The following is a 13,721-nucleotide window of genomic DNA, read 5'->3' as shown; positions in this document are numbered from 1 at the left end:
CAATGACATTAGGCAATTTAAGATTAACATGACTCTACTCCAATGCATCCCCTCTGGAAACGCCCCCGCCGATGAATATTTCAGCAACAGTGTAGTTTGGGCTTGAGCTGGCAAAGTCACAAAACCTGCATCTATAGAGTCAAATACCAGTCAAAGTGTATTAGGTCATTTTAAAATCCTCTTCCTGTAGAAGTTGTACTTCTACAACTACCTTTGCTGCTGAAGAATTTTCTGTAGATTGTGATTCAAGGTTCAGGAGAGCTGTGGCTTCTGCCTGTACAAGTTTTCCAGATATGCAGTAGATCAAGCGTCCATGACACAAGATCATCAGATCAACCAGCAGTAAATCAAAGTTCCTGCATTTCTTTTCCTTTTTGGAATGATTGCCTTTGTTTAAAAGCAGTCTAGTTGTTGCAGCTGTGAACCGAGGTCACTGCAGAATACATGAAAAACAGATTTGCTGGTGTGTAATTTAAAAGTTTCAACAATTTCCAGTGATTGCTGAAGAGACCACAATATATGTAGGTATGTTAGTCCAGTGTTTCCCAGGTGACAGATTTATATAGGCACACGGGCTTAAAATAATCATGAAAGTCTGAATTTGCACAAATATTTTCTATACTTTGTGACATATCTTAGTGTACAATACAGGAAGTCTCTGTCTGTCTACTTGCTTTTCTTTCTACACCAACTCCTACAATATCAAAGGCTGAACAACCCAAAATGGCAAACAGACACATTTTAGACTCATTAAGGTTCTTATCTATATCAGATATTATGACATTGCGATGTTGCCTAGCAACCACAATGTCATGGTCCCCGTGCCTGCTCGGCTGGCCCTGTGTGGCTACATGTTATGTTTTGTCTTTTCTCTCTCTCCTCTCGCTGCCTGGGCGGAGCTCATTTTGAGCTCCTGGCCTCCACCACCTGTAGGCAATCACCTGTGGCTCCTCACCTTGTTTGCTCCCGCTACTTAAGGCAGTGACTGAGAGCACCTCGCCGCTGGACTATTGAGTAACGCTCGTCAGTGCTACTTTAGCCTCAGCCAGTTTTGAGCTCTGTCCGTGAAAGTTCCGTGCTAACTCTTGTTCTCTGTATGCAGATTTCTCGTGCTTGGTTTGGAGACTCTGGACGCTTTTCCCGACCCCTCTCTGCACCCCTGGGAACCCTGGCCCCCTTCTCCTTCACCTGTATATAGTGCACCTGGAGTGTGTAAATAAACCTGTTTTTCTGAGATTTCAGTCTGCGCCGAGTCCTCCCTGCTCCTCCGTGACACACAAATCAACAGAGTCAAATGACCCATATTTAGAAAGAATTAACGTATAATATCTTAAAAATATATCATTTTTATTTCACTTCTAATGTACATCTCCAAAACTTACACTATATGACAACACCCTCAGGTTGCTTAGCAACCACCTAGCAATATATATGACCTGTTTTTTTTTTTTGCCGCATGCACCTACAACACCTTATGAAAGCAACCTGTCCTTTTAATTCCATAGCGAAGATTTTTTCTTTATGTCCAGAAACCTGAATTATACATAACATATTATAATGTCACCAAGTTGCCTAGCAACCACCTGGCAATGGGCAATGCCCATTTATGCAACTACAGCACCTTTTAAAAGCCTTATATCATTTTCATTTCTGATCCAACAGCACAATCAGCTGGACAATATTGAGGATCTCTCCAGTAGATTCAGAGAGAGGTTAAGTTTAGCAAACTGATTGCGGGCGGCGTCTCTGTCTCTGATCGATAGAATATAATGCTAAAGACAGTTGCCAAATACACCTGGCAGCTGCTCAAGTTGAGCGTACGTACAGTGGGGCAAAAAAGTATTTAGTCAGCCACCGATTGTGCAAGTTCCCCCACCTAAAATGATGACAGAGGTCAGTAATTTGCACCAGAGGTACACTTCAACTGTGAGAGACAGAATGTGAAAAAAAAATCCATGAATCCACATGGTAGGATTTGTAAAGAATTTATTCGTAAATCAGGGTGGAAAATAAGTATTTGGTCAATAACAAAAATACAACTCAATACTTTGTAACATAACCTTTGTTGGCAATAACAGAGGTCAAACGTTTACTATAGGTCTTTACCAGGTTTGCACACACAGTAGCTGGTATTTTGGCCCATTCCTCCATGCAGATCTTCTCGAGAGCAGTGATGTTTTGGGGCTGTCGCCGAGCAACACGGACTTTCAACTCCCGCCACAGATTTCCTATGGGGTTGAGGTCTGGAGACTGGCTAGGCCACTCCAGGACTTTCAAATGCTTCTTACGGAGCCACTCCTTTGTTGCCCGGGTGGTGTGTTTTGGATCATTGTCATGTTGGAAGACCCAGCCTCGTTTCATCTTCAAAGTTCTCACTGATGGAAGGAGGTTTTGGCTCAAAATCTCACGATACATGGCCCCATTCATTCTGTCCTTAACACGGATCAGTCGTCCTGTCCCCTTGGCAGAAAAACAGCCCCATAGCATGATGTTTCCACCCCCATGCTTCACAGTAGGTATGGTGTTCTTGGGATGCAACTCAGTATTCTTCGTCCTCCAAACACGACGAGTTGAGTTTATACCAAAAAGTTCTACTTTGGTTTCATCTGACCACATGACATTCTCCCAATCCTCTGCTGTATCATCCATGTGCTCTCTGGCAAACTTCAGACGGGCCTGGACATGCACTGGCTTCAGCAGCGGAACACGTCTGGCACTGCGGGATTTGATTCCCTGCCGTTGTAGTGTGTTACTGATGGTGACCTTTGTTACTTTGGTCCCAGCTCTCTGCAGGTCATTCACCAGGTCCCCCCGTGTGGTTCTGGGATCTTTGCTCACCGTTCTCATGATCATTTTGACCCCACGGGATGAGATCTTGCGTGGAGCCCCAGATCGAGGGAGATTATCAGTGGTCTTGTATGTCTTCCATTTTCTGATGATTGCTCCCACAGTTGATTTTTTCACACCAAGCTGCTTGCCTATTGTAGATTCACTCTTCCCAGTCTGGTGCAGGTCTACAATACTTTTCCTGGTGTCCTTCGAAAGCTCTTTGGTCTTGGCCATGGCGGAGTTTGGAGTCTGACTGTTTGAGGCTGTGGACAGGTGTCTTTTATACAGATGATGAGTTCAAACAGGTGCCATTCATACAGGTAACGAGTGGGGGACAGAAAAGCTTCTTACAGAAGACGTTACAGGTCTGTGAGAGCCAGAGATTTTCCTTGTTTGAGGTGACCAAATACTTATTTTCCACCCTGATTTACGAATAAATTCTTTACAAATCCTACCATGTGGATTCATGGATTTTTTTTTCCACATTCTGTCTCTCACAGTTGAAGTGTACCTCTGGTGCAAATTACTGACCTCTGTCATCAGTTTAAGTGGGGGAACTTGCACAATCGGTGGCTGACTAAATACTTTTTTGCCCCACTGTATGGGAAACAGTCAACGGTGTGGTAAGTCCATACTTTCCTCAAACATGTTGCTGTCTTCACTTCAGACTGCATTACTAATTGTTTGTTAAATGGCAGCTGTGCAGCTCCGGCGTGTGTGGTGGGAGTGTGGGCCCTTGTTTGTGCTTTAAGTCCCCACAGCCTCACTGTACATATGTTTGGTAATTCCCACTCAAACTTTGTTATGCACTTATGGTTTTGTTAGTGAATCTTTTCACAGCCTCCTGTGTTTAAAACCAAAAAAAGAACAATCTGACGCTACTGTACGTGGCAATAAAGGGAGGTTTTTCCCTGTTGTTGCAGAGAGAAAAAATAAATAAATTTAACACCTCTGACAGAGTGTGAGGTCATCCTGCGTTTGTGCGTGAGTCTGTGAGAATCTGTAAGACTGAGAACACCACGGGCCAGTTTACAGTAAACCATCAGAAGCATCGGAGTCAGAATCAGCGCATGCAGCGAATGAGGAAAGTCAAAAATGTTAAAATTCTTTTTAAACTGCACACATTTAATTTTAATACCAAGTGTTTCATAACCCCCGAACACAAAGAAGAATTGCAGCTGTTTGAAAAGCTCCATCCGAACACGAGGATTTGTTTCTGATCTTGCAGCTATTTGTCAGACAGCCCTGACTCTCTGCTAAGTGCTACAGATCAAAGAAATCAGAAGGAAAGCGTCAGCAATGACTCAGATTAAAACTTCATTCGCTTTGCCTTTTCCTCTCCAGGCCAGCGCAACTCCATTCCAAAATATTCCAACAAGAAAAAGGCCCCTGCAGTCTCGAGATGTACGAGGCTGATCTCGAAACCAGCATCAAAGTGAATTCTGAAGCCCCGCGCTCTGAGTCACAAGAAAAGAAAAATACAAACAGAGTGCTACATCCACTTCAAAAAGCTGAAGTCAAACTGGGAGTCAGAGGTGTTGCTCTCGTGAGGGTTTGTGCGCAAACTCGACACACCTCACAGAGGCAAAAGCGAAAAAGGAAATCTCTCAGATGAATCCTCAGATTGGAATGAAAGCATGTGTCAACCGCCCACCCTTCCGCCCACCCACCCCTCCAGCACGCTGCCTCTGTGACAAATACAAATTAATTTCACAAGAATGAATAATCAGTTCGCTTGTCCATTTGCATTTCAAGCAACCGCAGCGAGTCCCCTGAGCACGCTCAGAACGAATGATTATTAACTCGGCCCTCTTGAGAAGACAAAGTGTTGGGGAGGAGAGAAGGGGGGGCTAAATGTGCCTTTTAAGAGCTGGTTTTTACATGTGAAGTCTTAGTGGGCAGTGTCCCACGCACTGCTGAACAGGTGCTCAAAGTGAGTGAGTGGGCTGCCGTCCACGTGAAGGTCAAGCCAGGTTAGCTGGTCCCTGCACATGCACTGCTCACTTTGGTCTCCCCCGTTTCCTCCCCTCTGGCTGCTCCCTCTCTTTCCAGCTCTGATATCTCTTCTTTTTGCTTCTCTTGGGGGCTATGCAAAGAAGCCAGATAATCTTGGTGCATGCAGAGTGTTCTGCAGAGAGTGAGTGGCTGGATCACTAAAAGCGACAACACCACCCACCCTCCCAAAAAAAATAAATAAATAAATCAGCTGGTGCATAATGTGGCAGTTTGAGCCGAAAAAAATTGAATGAATGAAGGCAGCGTACCTGGCTCGTGGTCCTGTGCAGGTTGGTGTCCCCCTCTGGCCGAGGCTACATGGCACTGGTGGGTTTGTGTCTGCACGTGTGTGTGCTGTGTGTGTGTATATATGTGTGTGTGTGTGTGTGATGGAGCAAAGAGAGAGAAGTGAGTGCTGTTGAGGAGACGGGGAGAGTGCACAGTGCAGTGTAGAAGATTGGAGGCTGGGTACTCAGTGTGTGCTAAGACAGAGCCTGTGCATCTCTCCCTCTCTCTCTCTCTCTGTGAGTATAATCCTTTCCACAGTCTACAGGGACGAGCTGCAAATGAACCAGCTCTAGCTCTCCCTCTCTCTCCCTCCACTTCCCTCTTGTTCTGTATCTCAGCTTTGCACATGAGCCCCGAGCAGAAATACCCTCCCCGTGCCTCCACCTTGCAGTAGATAAGCCAGAATTGCAGAGAGCAGTGCTGCCCTTAATGACTGCTACAACTCTATCTCCCCACTTGCTAGGGTTTTTAACGACGCCACCGCGCTCGTTTGTGTCGCAGTGACTCCGAGTGATTAGACCGTCTCTCCAGCTGTGCTATTTAGACATGCGTGTTTATTGTTTTTACGAGCACTTAGGACGCAGTAATACCTTCGGATGTCATTTCGGCTGATTTGAGTCGCGGCTTGTTTGTGAAGCGGCATCAACTGCATTTGAAGTTTTGTGTACCCGTTTCTGGCAGCACGTTGAGATACACTATGCAAATGTTGTGAGTGACTCAGACCGTCTTTTATCCCATCTGGAAAAGTCTGGCAACGTATCAAGACAGGCTCCATGCTACGTGTTAGAGAGGGTACTGGCTACAGCGTTGGGTAATGATGTCTTGAGGTTAAACTTTCCAACTTTTTCATGTTGTCAGAGTTCAGTTTTCTAAAGTTAAAAGGGTCAACTCAACCAAATGTAGAAAGGTTTGCTGGAAGCAAAGGCAGCTTCCCTTCATTCTCATTTTGAAAGTTCAGTTCATGCTAATCGGATAGCCCGTTTCCCCGCTTCATATTTATCTGAGGAAATTATGCCATCTACCATCAGTTTGTTAGTGTGCAGTCCTATTTTGAATTGGTTTTGCACATTTTGAAGATTAAACATTCACATTTTTACCACAGTCATGTTGAATATTTTGAGCTAGAAGTTTAGTCTTATTTGGCTAACAAGCTAACAGCATTTAGCTTGGTCCAACAGCTTCATCCTGTAAATGTTATTGGTGCATTGCACAGATTTATCGCAAAGTAATAGCTACTAATAAAATATTAGAATTTCACTCAGAAAGAACTGAAGCTTGAAGTTCTTGGTGAACTGCACCACCTAGAAAACCATAACGTTCGATAGTTAACCCATTGAAAAGAAGTCTTTATGTCAGTCAACTTAGCAGAGGAGTGGCCTATCAGCCAAGGGCCCGTTACTCATTTCTGTAACACCCTCAAGTTAGAGGTTCTGACGGTCTGTCAGACCACCGCCTTAATTGTAGCTGGAGAAGGAAGTTACATGAGCTTATGATCACAGTAGATCAAAACTAGAACTGAAGTCAACAGCAGCTAAATTAAAAACATGGAGATCAAGTGACTGTGCTGATGGTGTTCTTTGGATCGTACATATTTCTCTTCCGGCTCAAGATGATGCCAGAGAGTTCGATTTTGGTTTCATCTGGCCACAGCACTTTCTCCCGAGCCTTCTCTGGATCATTTAACCTCCTAAGACCCGAACTCTTTCATGGCATGCATTTTTAATTTTCTTTGCTATTTGGGTTGCTTGGGACCTAAAGAATGTAATTTTTGTTTTTTGAGAAAAATGAGATCCACATATGAGGACATTTGTTTCAAATTTTGATAGAACAGTGGCAGTATAATGTCCTCGTAATGTAAAGTATTTTGGTCTAGACGTCCCAAAATGTGATGTCCACATATGTGGACGCCAGGTCCTAGGAGGTTAAAGGTGCCTTCTTGAGCGTGTGGATGTTGCAGGTGCTGCAAGATTTCCATTCATTACCAATGCTGTTCTTAGTGACTGTGGTCACAGCTGTCTCCAGCCTCCATTAATCAAGCTCCTCCCGTGTACTTATGGGCTGATCCACCATTTTTTTTCCATGATCTTTCTCACCCTATAAGGCGAGATCTTGCATGGAGCTCCAGACTGAGGATGACTGATGGTGTCACGGCGAGTGAGGTGAGCCGTGTGGAGGAAATGAAGGAGGATCCAAGTGCAGGCAGTCGTGAAGGTGTAAAGGTGGTTTATTGAACATGAAAGTAAATACAAACGGAAAATGGAGCTGGAACTAAACTATACTGGGAAACAACTAAACTACAAAGCACAAACCTGAATGAGAACGAGCAGAGGAGAATGACGATGGACAGCAGGGAGAGCACACGGATGTGACATGGTAGATACACAGATGACGCAGGGTGGAATACACAGACGGACCAGCAACAACAATGACGGAAGACATGACTTAAATACACAGAGAACCACAGGGGAATTACACACAGGTGGTGGACACAGCTGGGAATAATCAACAAGACGAGACAAAGGTAAAACTGAACACACTCACATGAGACCCAGACCTTCACAATAAAACAGGAAATGAGAACACCACACCAAGACGCAGACCTGACACTGAGAGACAGACAGGAAATGACATATGAAACTAAACTCACATCGTAAACCCAGATAAACAGAAACATGGAACTCTAATAATAGAAATCATAATCATCACCATAACATGACAAGAGAACAAGAACACAATCCCTGATGAAAACTTAAATCAAAACACAATAAACTCAAAATACCGTGACATATGGTCACTTTATATTTCTTCCACTTTCAAATAATCGCAGCAGCAGTTATTACTGTCCCACCAAGCTTCTCTTGCTGATGGTCTTGTAGACCACTCCAGACTTGAGCAAGTCAACTATCTTGAGTAAGAGCTCAAGAGCCAGGATTCAAATACAGATTTCATTTAATGACATGCAAATAAATGTTTAAGTTTGTATAAGTGTATATTTTTGGTTGATTTTCTGTCTCTCTGCATTAAAAATAAACTACAGTAAAGATTAGAGACTGTTAATTTCTTTGTAAACGAGCATTAATTATTTTTTAATTATTTCCCCATCTGTATGTGGTATTATTTATATAATAAAGCATGAGTGCGTCTCCTTTCCTCTACACGTGTGCGACCTCTGCCTTGTTTCCACCACACAATCCAATTCTGTGTCATAAAATTTTATATTTTCTAGTTTTCTTACTCCTCTGTGATAACAAGCTGAATATATTTGACTTTGAGACTGCTGGAGGGGAAAAATAAGACATTTGAAGATCATTAATATCAGTTCCAACCCCGCACACTATGCAATTATATTTTACACCAACTGAGAGCAAGGCCTCATCACCCAAGAACAGTGTGGGATCTTACTAACGCTCCTGCAGCTGAATGAGGACCAATCCCTGCAGTGAAAATCCGATTTTAGAGCAGACAGATTTTATATTGAGCTGTATAACATAAAGTCATAAGACTTTTTTAAAGACACATTACTGTAGACAGTTAAAGGTTTTAATGAGCAAGAGAACTTGATACTGATGTTACCATTGTGATTTTTTAAAGATAAGTAGTAAAATGCCACAATTGGGTTATAAACGAAGTACACCGCAGTTAAATAGATTTAATATTGCCACCGTGTTCCTGAGGTTTTGGGAAAATCTTCAAAACTAAGAATTCCAAAGTGAATTTCCTAACTAATGCTTGAAAAGGAACACTTATGTAGTCCCACCCAGGGCGGGACTGGTAATCTGACTTTGGGCTAATGGACTGTCTTGAAGGGCCTCTGCACCAAACAGTGACAGCAGTCCATTTGTTCATTTGCATTGTTAACACTGGAATACCCAATCATATCTCTTAATGCGACTGCACCCTCCCCTACCTTCGCTGTGCGCTCGTGCACCATGAAGAAAAAGTTAAGCGTGGAAGAAGTGACCAAAAGGTAGAGCTGAAAAGCTGAGAGAAAACAACATAAAGAAACTAAAAATAAATGCAGCAGTTCTGAAGATGTGAGGAAGAGACGGAGGAAAATGAAGTGAACAAAATAGCAAAATAGAAAATAGATGGAGGGACATAATTAGCAAGATTCAAGGTTTCAGGTAAAATGAACGGCACTGCTAACAGCTAAAGTGTATTGTCAGCTTATTACTGCAACTAAGGACAACAACCGTACCAACTTGATTAAAACATGTTTCAACATCTATAACGATACAAAAGCTTTAATGTTCATTTGTGAATAGCAGAGCGAACTGGACTTTCCTGAGCCCATGCAGTGATTTCCATGTCAGAATCATGTCTGTTTTTAAAGCAGCCATAAAGATCACGAGCATCCAAAAACGATTTTCTGCATTGTCCCGTGCACACAGAAATGTCTCTAGATTCTTTGAATCTTTTGATTACGTAGATGATGAGATATTCATAATTATATGTTGAAGAATTTTTTGTGAATATCTGACCTTCCTTGCCTCTGAGAAACCCGGGCTCTCTAAGAAACTCTTTTTTTATACCCAATCATGCCCGAGGGTTATACTATGAACCAAGTTCATCATGACTGTCTTTGTGTTGTTGGCTTGAAAAAACCTAAAACCCCAGTTAAAGCTAACTGTTATCCTGACTGTGATTATCAACTTTCCCTGTTAAGCTGGGCTCTCTGCTTCAGGCTCTGTGTGAGCTCACATAAAAACGGCTGTTTTGGAGGTATTATTTCTCACAAAATGATCTCTATGAGCGCCACCATCAGAGATGCTATCAGATGATAAAACGGTGATTAAAGGTCTATAACGAAGCTAAAAAAATCAAATAGTAAAATGCAACACTGTTGCAAATAAGACAAGAAATTAATGCTGCAGAAAAAGCGGTAAAATAAACGTTTTCATTCCAGTTAATTATTTTAGCACCGAGTGAGCTCTCAGTGCTGCTGTTTATTTCCAAGGTGAGCACCGCACATTAGGGCTCTCAAACTTTACACTGGACCCATTTAAACATTAAAGGTTAAAGTCTCACAGCCAAATAAAGAGATGTGGAAAGTATTTTAGTTGTTGGCAAATCAAAGTGAAATTAATTGAATTGATTGAACAGGTATTTATGGTGTGTGCTGTGTACTGGGAGCTGCATTTCCAGCAGTGTTAAAGAGACTCGGCAGCAGATTAGAATCAAGTATAAGACATTCTCTGCATCACTAAATTAATACACGCACGGTTTCTGCCTCGTTCACTGGTTTTAGTACAGCTTAACTTGCCCATATAAAACATATTTCCCCAGCAGTGAATCTACACTTACAACACGCTGTGAATAAATGGACCAGTGAAAATGTGGCACTTCCAGCTGAGTTTAAACCGAAACTCGGAAAATATACTGCTCCCGACCAGGTTATGTGTTCGGCATAAGTTTCCATGGTGATTAAGGTAAAAAGAAAGCCACTTTTGTGACACAAAAAGCTCAGACTTTAAGCTCGACACAGCTCGCTCACCCTCAAATCTTACTTCGTAGTACATCCCTATGATCCTACTTTGTAGTACCATTTTCCAGTCTCTTATTGGCCCAGTCCATGTTGCTGCCATCAAATTCAAACTGAGTTAATATAGTTCATAAAATATTAAAATGTCTCAGTTTAAACATTTGTTTTCTGTGTTCTGTTTTGAATAAAATATGAGCGTATGAGATTTGCAAATCATTGCATTTCGTTTACATTTACACAGCATCCCAACTTTTATGGATATCTGGGCTGTAGGCCAATATTGCAGTTGTTCCACTGGCCTGGTCCACTAACATGCGTGGCCCATGAAGTAAAATGAGTTTGATCCTGTTAATTCTCAGGACTGAAAGCCCGTTTTAGATGGCTCTCTTCAAGCTCTTGGGCATTTTATACCGGAAATCACTGCGTGGGTTCAGGAACTCTTGAACATAACAGCGTTGCAGCTGCATATATATTGATGACAAAAAAAATAAGTAAAAGCAGAATAGGCCTTCTTTAAGCTGCTCAGGTATTTTTACGCTAAATCCAGCTGTCGTGCCAGGTGGAACGAGTCAAAGACATCTTCTCTTCACTGGCTGCAGATGTACTGCATGCTGCCTATTTATGTCAGTCACTTTCACTGCTATTCACTGCTGCAAGAGCAATCAGCAGCATAGAGAGCAAATTGGTCATGATGTTAAGATATGCCTTTTTCCTCTAGCTGGGCTTTCAGTTTGTCAGAGCTACATCCATCTGTATGTGTCTGTGTTTCTTTGCATGTTTAGACCAATTTCCTCTTCCTTCATGCCCACTCAAACGCTCCCGATTCCTAATTTAGCCCCAGAGTTTCTCCCCACCCACCCCCACACTCTCAGCCTACTCTGTGTGTATCCATGATGCTACAGAGCTCCAACATGTCAAACCACTCGCTTCGCCGGGATGGCTGCAGGATGGAAACTGGAGCCCGGCGGATTATGAGTACGTCAAATTGGCAGAATGTATTAGCGTCACGCCGATCACCATCACGTTTACCCTCACTGGTCAATTATCAAGATAGATATCTCAAACAGATAATAGCCTGCAACAGCGCCTGCACCCATTTTCTGCTTAGTGGACAGTGGGGGATGAAGTGGGATGGTGAGGGGAAGGGAGAAGAAGGAAAGTAAACCCTGGCGTTGTTGTGATTGGAAGGAAATGTTACTTTTATCAGAGCTAAAATCAGATCGGGCAGACAGGGATAGAAGAAGGGGAGAGGCAAAAAAAGAAGAGGACCTATGGTGCTGCATGCTGCATTTGGATGCAGGCTGGGGGCCCGGGTGGCAGAAATATGGAGGGAGAGGCACACTTGTCATCCCAATGAAATCATTCTCCAAGGCTGCTGAGGAAAGCGAGGGCTGCACAGAAAAAGATGAGATCCTGTGAGTGTGTGTGTGTGTGTGTGCGTTTTGGAGGAGAGGGGTTGTAGCTGTGTTTATGTGCAAGACATGTAGCGAGACAAGTGGAAGAGACCGAGAAAATACAACCGAGAAACTGTTTGCTGATTACATCGCGGAGGCTTATAGGCATGCTTCCCCTCACACTTCTCCGTGTTTGAAGATCCAAATCTTAAATCAGCTCCCACACATGAACAAACAACATGAAATTCAGCAACAAACATCCAGCCCAGTGATCCAAAAACAAAAAGAAAATCTGCTGTTCAGTACAGTGAAAGTTGCACTCGACTAGTTTCAGTGCAGGAGTGAAAGGGAAACAATTGCCTTAGATGTGATAATATTACACAACAATAAATGCATATGTAATAAAGTTCAAAAGGCTGTTGTCCATAAAACAGACGATGATATGCAACGGTGGACGTTTTCGACCAGCTGAAGTGCATCTGCCAAAACTGCTTCCCAGGCTTCCTCATGCTTCATTATCCGTGTCCAAAATCCCTCCCAGTTTACTGTGTAGTGCGCTACATTCTGTTTCTATGTGCAAACTATGAGCAGATTCACTACTGTGGAAAATCTGACTGGTCCTGGCATGTATAGATTAATCCCCCCTCCCTCCAAAAAAGACCTAATCAGATGGGAGTCTAAGCCCTGCCAGACCTGACCCAAATAGACCGGAGCGAAGCAGAGCCAAAGTGACCCACATAGAGAGAATATACAAACACCAAACTCATCCATCAGTTAATTTGATTGATTAACGGGTGGCAGGGATTGAGAAGAGCAGTGGCAGAAAGTCATATCCCCATGTTTGCACTCAGATATCGACCACACTCTTAATTAATCAGATTCCATTACGAACTCAACTCTCAGTTATTAAGAAAAAAAGAAAAGCATCATAACATGACTAACTTTTTTTTTGCCATTTTTTAAAGGTACTCTTTGGCCACAAGTCCAGACTCACTCGCAACAAGATCTATAACAATTAAGTCCTAGTAGGTTTGGATACCTAAACCTGTGGAACAATCATTACCTGTGGTCAAAAACATTTACAGGTCTGGGTCGAACTCCTTCCTTGTTTATTTATTTCATTACTTTTTTAATCAGACTAATTTTAAAGTTTCAGAAAATCCCCTGTAGAAATGCTCATGTCCTTTAAGTTTAATAATGCACCATTTATTTTAAGGTAATTAATAATAATTTTTAAGTAATCGAGATTACACTTATCAATCAAAACATATACATAGTAATTATGGGTTTTGCTTTAATCACATAGCTCTATATACAAACACACATGAGAGAAAGTAGTAAAGCTATTTGCTGCTGGACCTGTTTTAACTATAAGAAAGTTATATTCTCTTTTCTTACACATCTGTATTCTCTCTAAAGGTCAGCAGGGGGCGACTCTACTTTCTATGAAGCAACGTGTGGCTCTTCAGCCGAATGCTGCTCGCAGCCACACATTAAAATGAGAGTTAACCATAACCTTACTAATACATATACTATATGTGATCATTTATCCTCCCAATCCCATTTACATCTGTCATCCACCTATCTGTTCCCCAACACCTGCGTGTGCTGCGCTTTAACTCCTGTTGTTTGATTGGAGGAGCTAAAATGGCTCTTGTGATGTTGACGGTTAGCGAGGTGAAAACATCTGTTTGCTTCTGTGACCTCAGTAAATACTTTCATGATACAGTCTA

The 13,721-nt window shown here is 42.4% G+C and overlaps 1 protein-coding gene across 5 annotated transcripts in view; it reads right to left on the bottom strand.

The window, feature by feature from the left end:
• Positions 1-13,721, bottom strand: part of srcin1b (SRC kinase signaling inhibitor 1b) — a 139,277-nt gene that overhangs the window by 107,897 nt on the left and 17,659 nt on the right. The window contains exon 1 of one of the 5 annotated variants that reach the window (XM_085466971.1): positions 5,094-5,149. The exons of the other annotated variants lie outside the window; for them this stretch is intronic. The gene's annotated coding sequence lies outside the window, so the exon portion shown is untranslated. Of the gene's footprint in view, positions 1-5,093; positions 5,150-13,721 lie in introns of those variants that run through there. 5 annotated transcript variants of the gene reach the window in all.

This window comes from Copadichromis virginalis, linkage group LG8, assembly GCF_057382275.1.
Source record: "Copadichromis virginalis isolate Kocher_CV1m ecotype Utaka linkage group LG8, C_Virginalis_male_GT1.1, whole genome shotgun sequence".
Taxonomy (NCBI): Eukaryota; Metazoa; Chordata; class Actinopteri; order Cichliformes; family Cichlidae; genus Copadichromis; species Copadichromis virginalis.
Note: the sequence above shows the minus strand (reverse complement) of the source record. Positions and strands in the feature narration are given on the sequence as shown.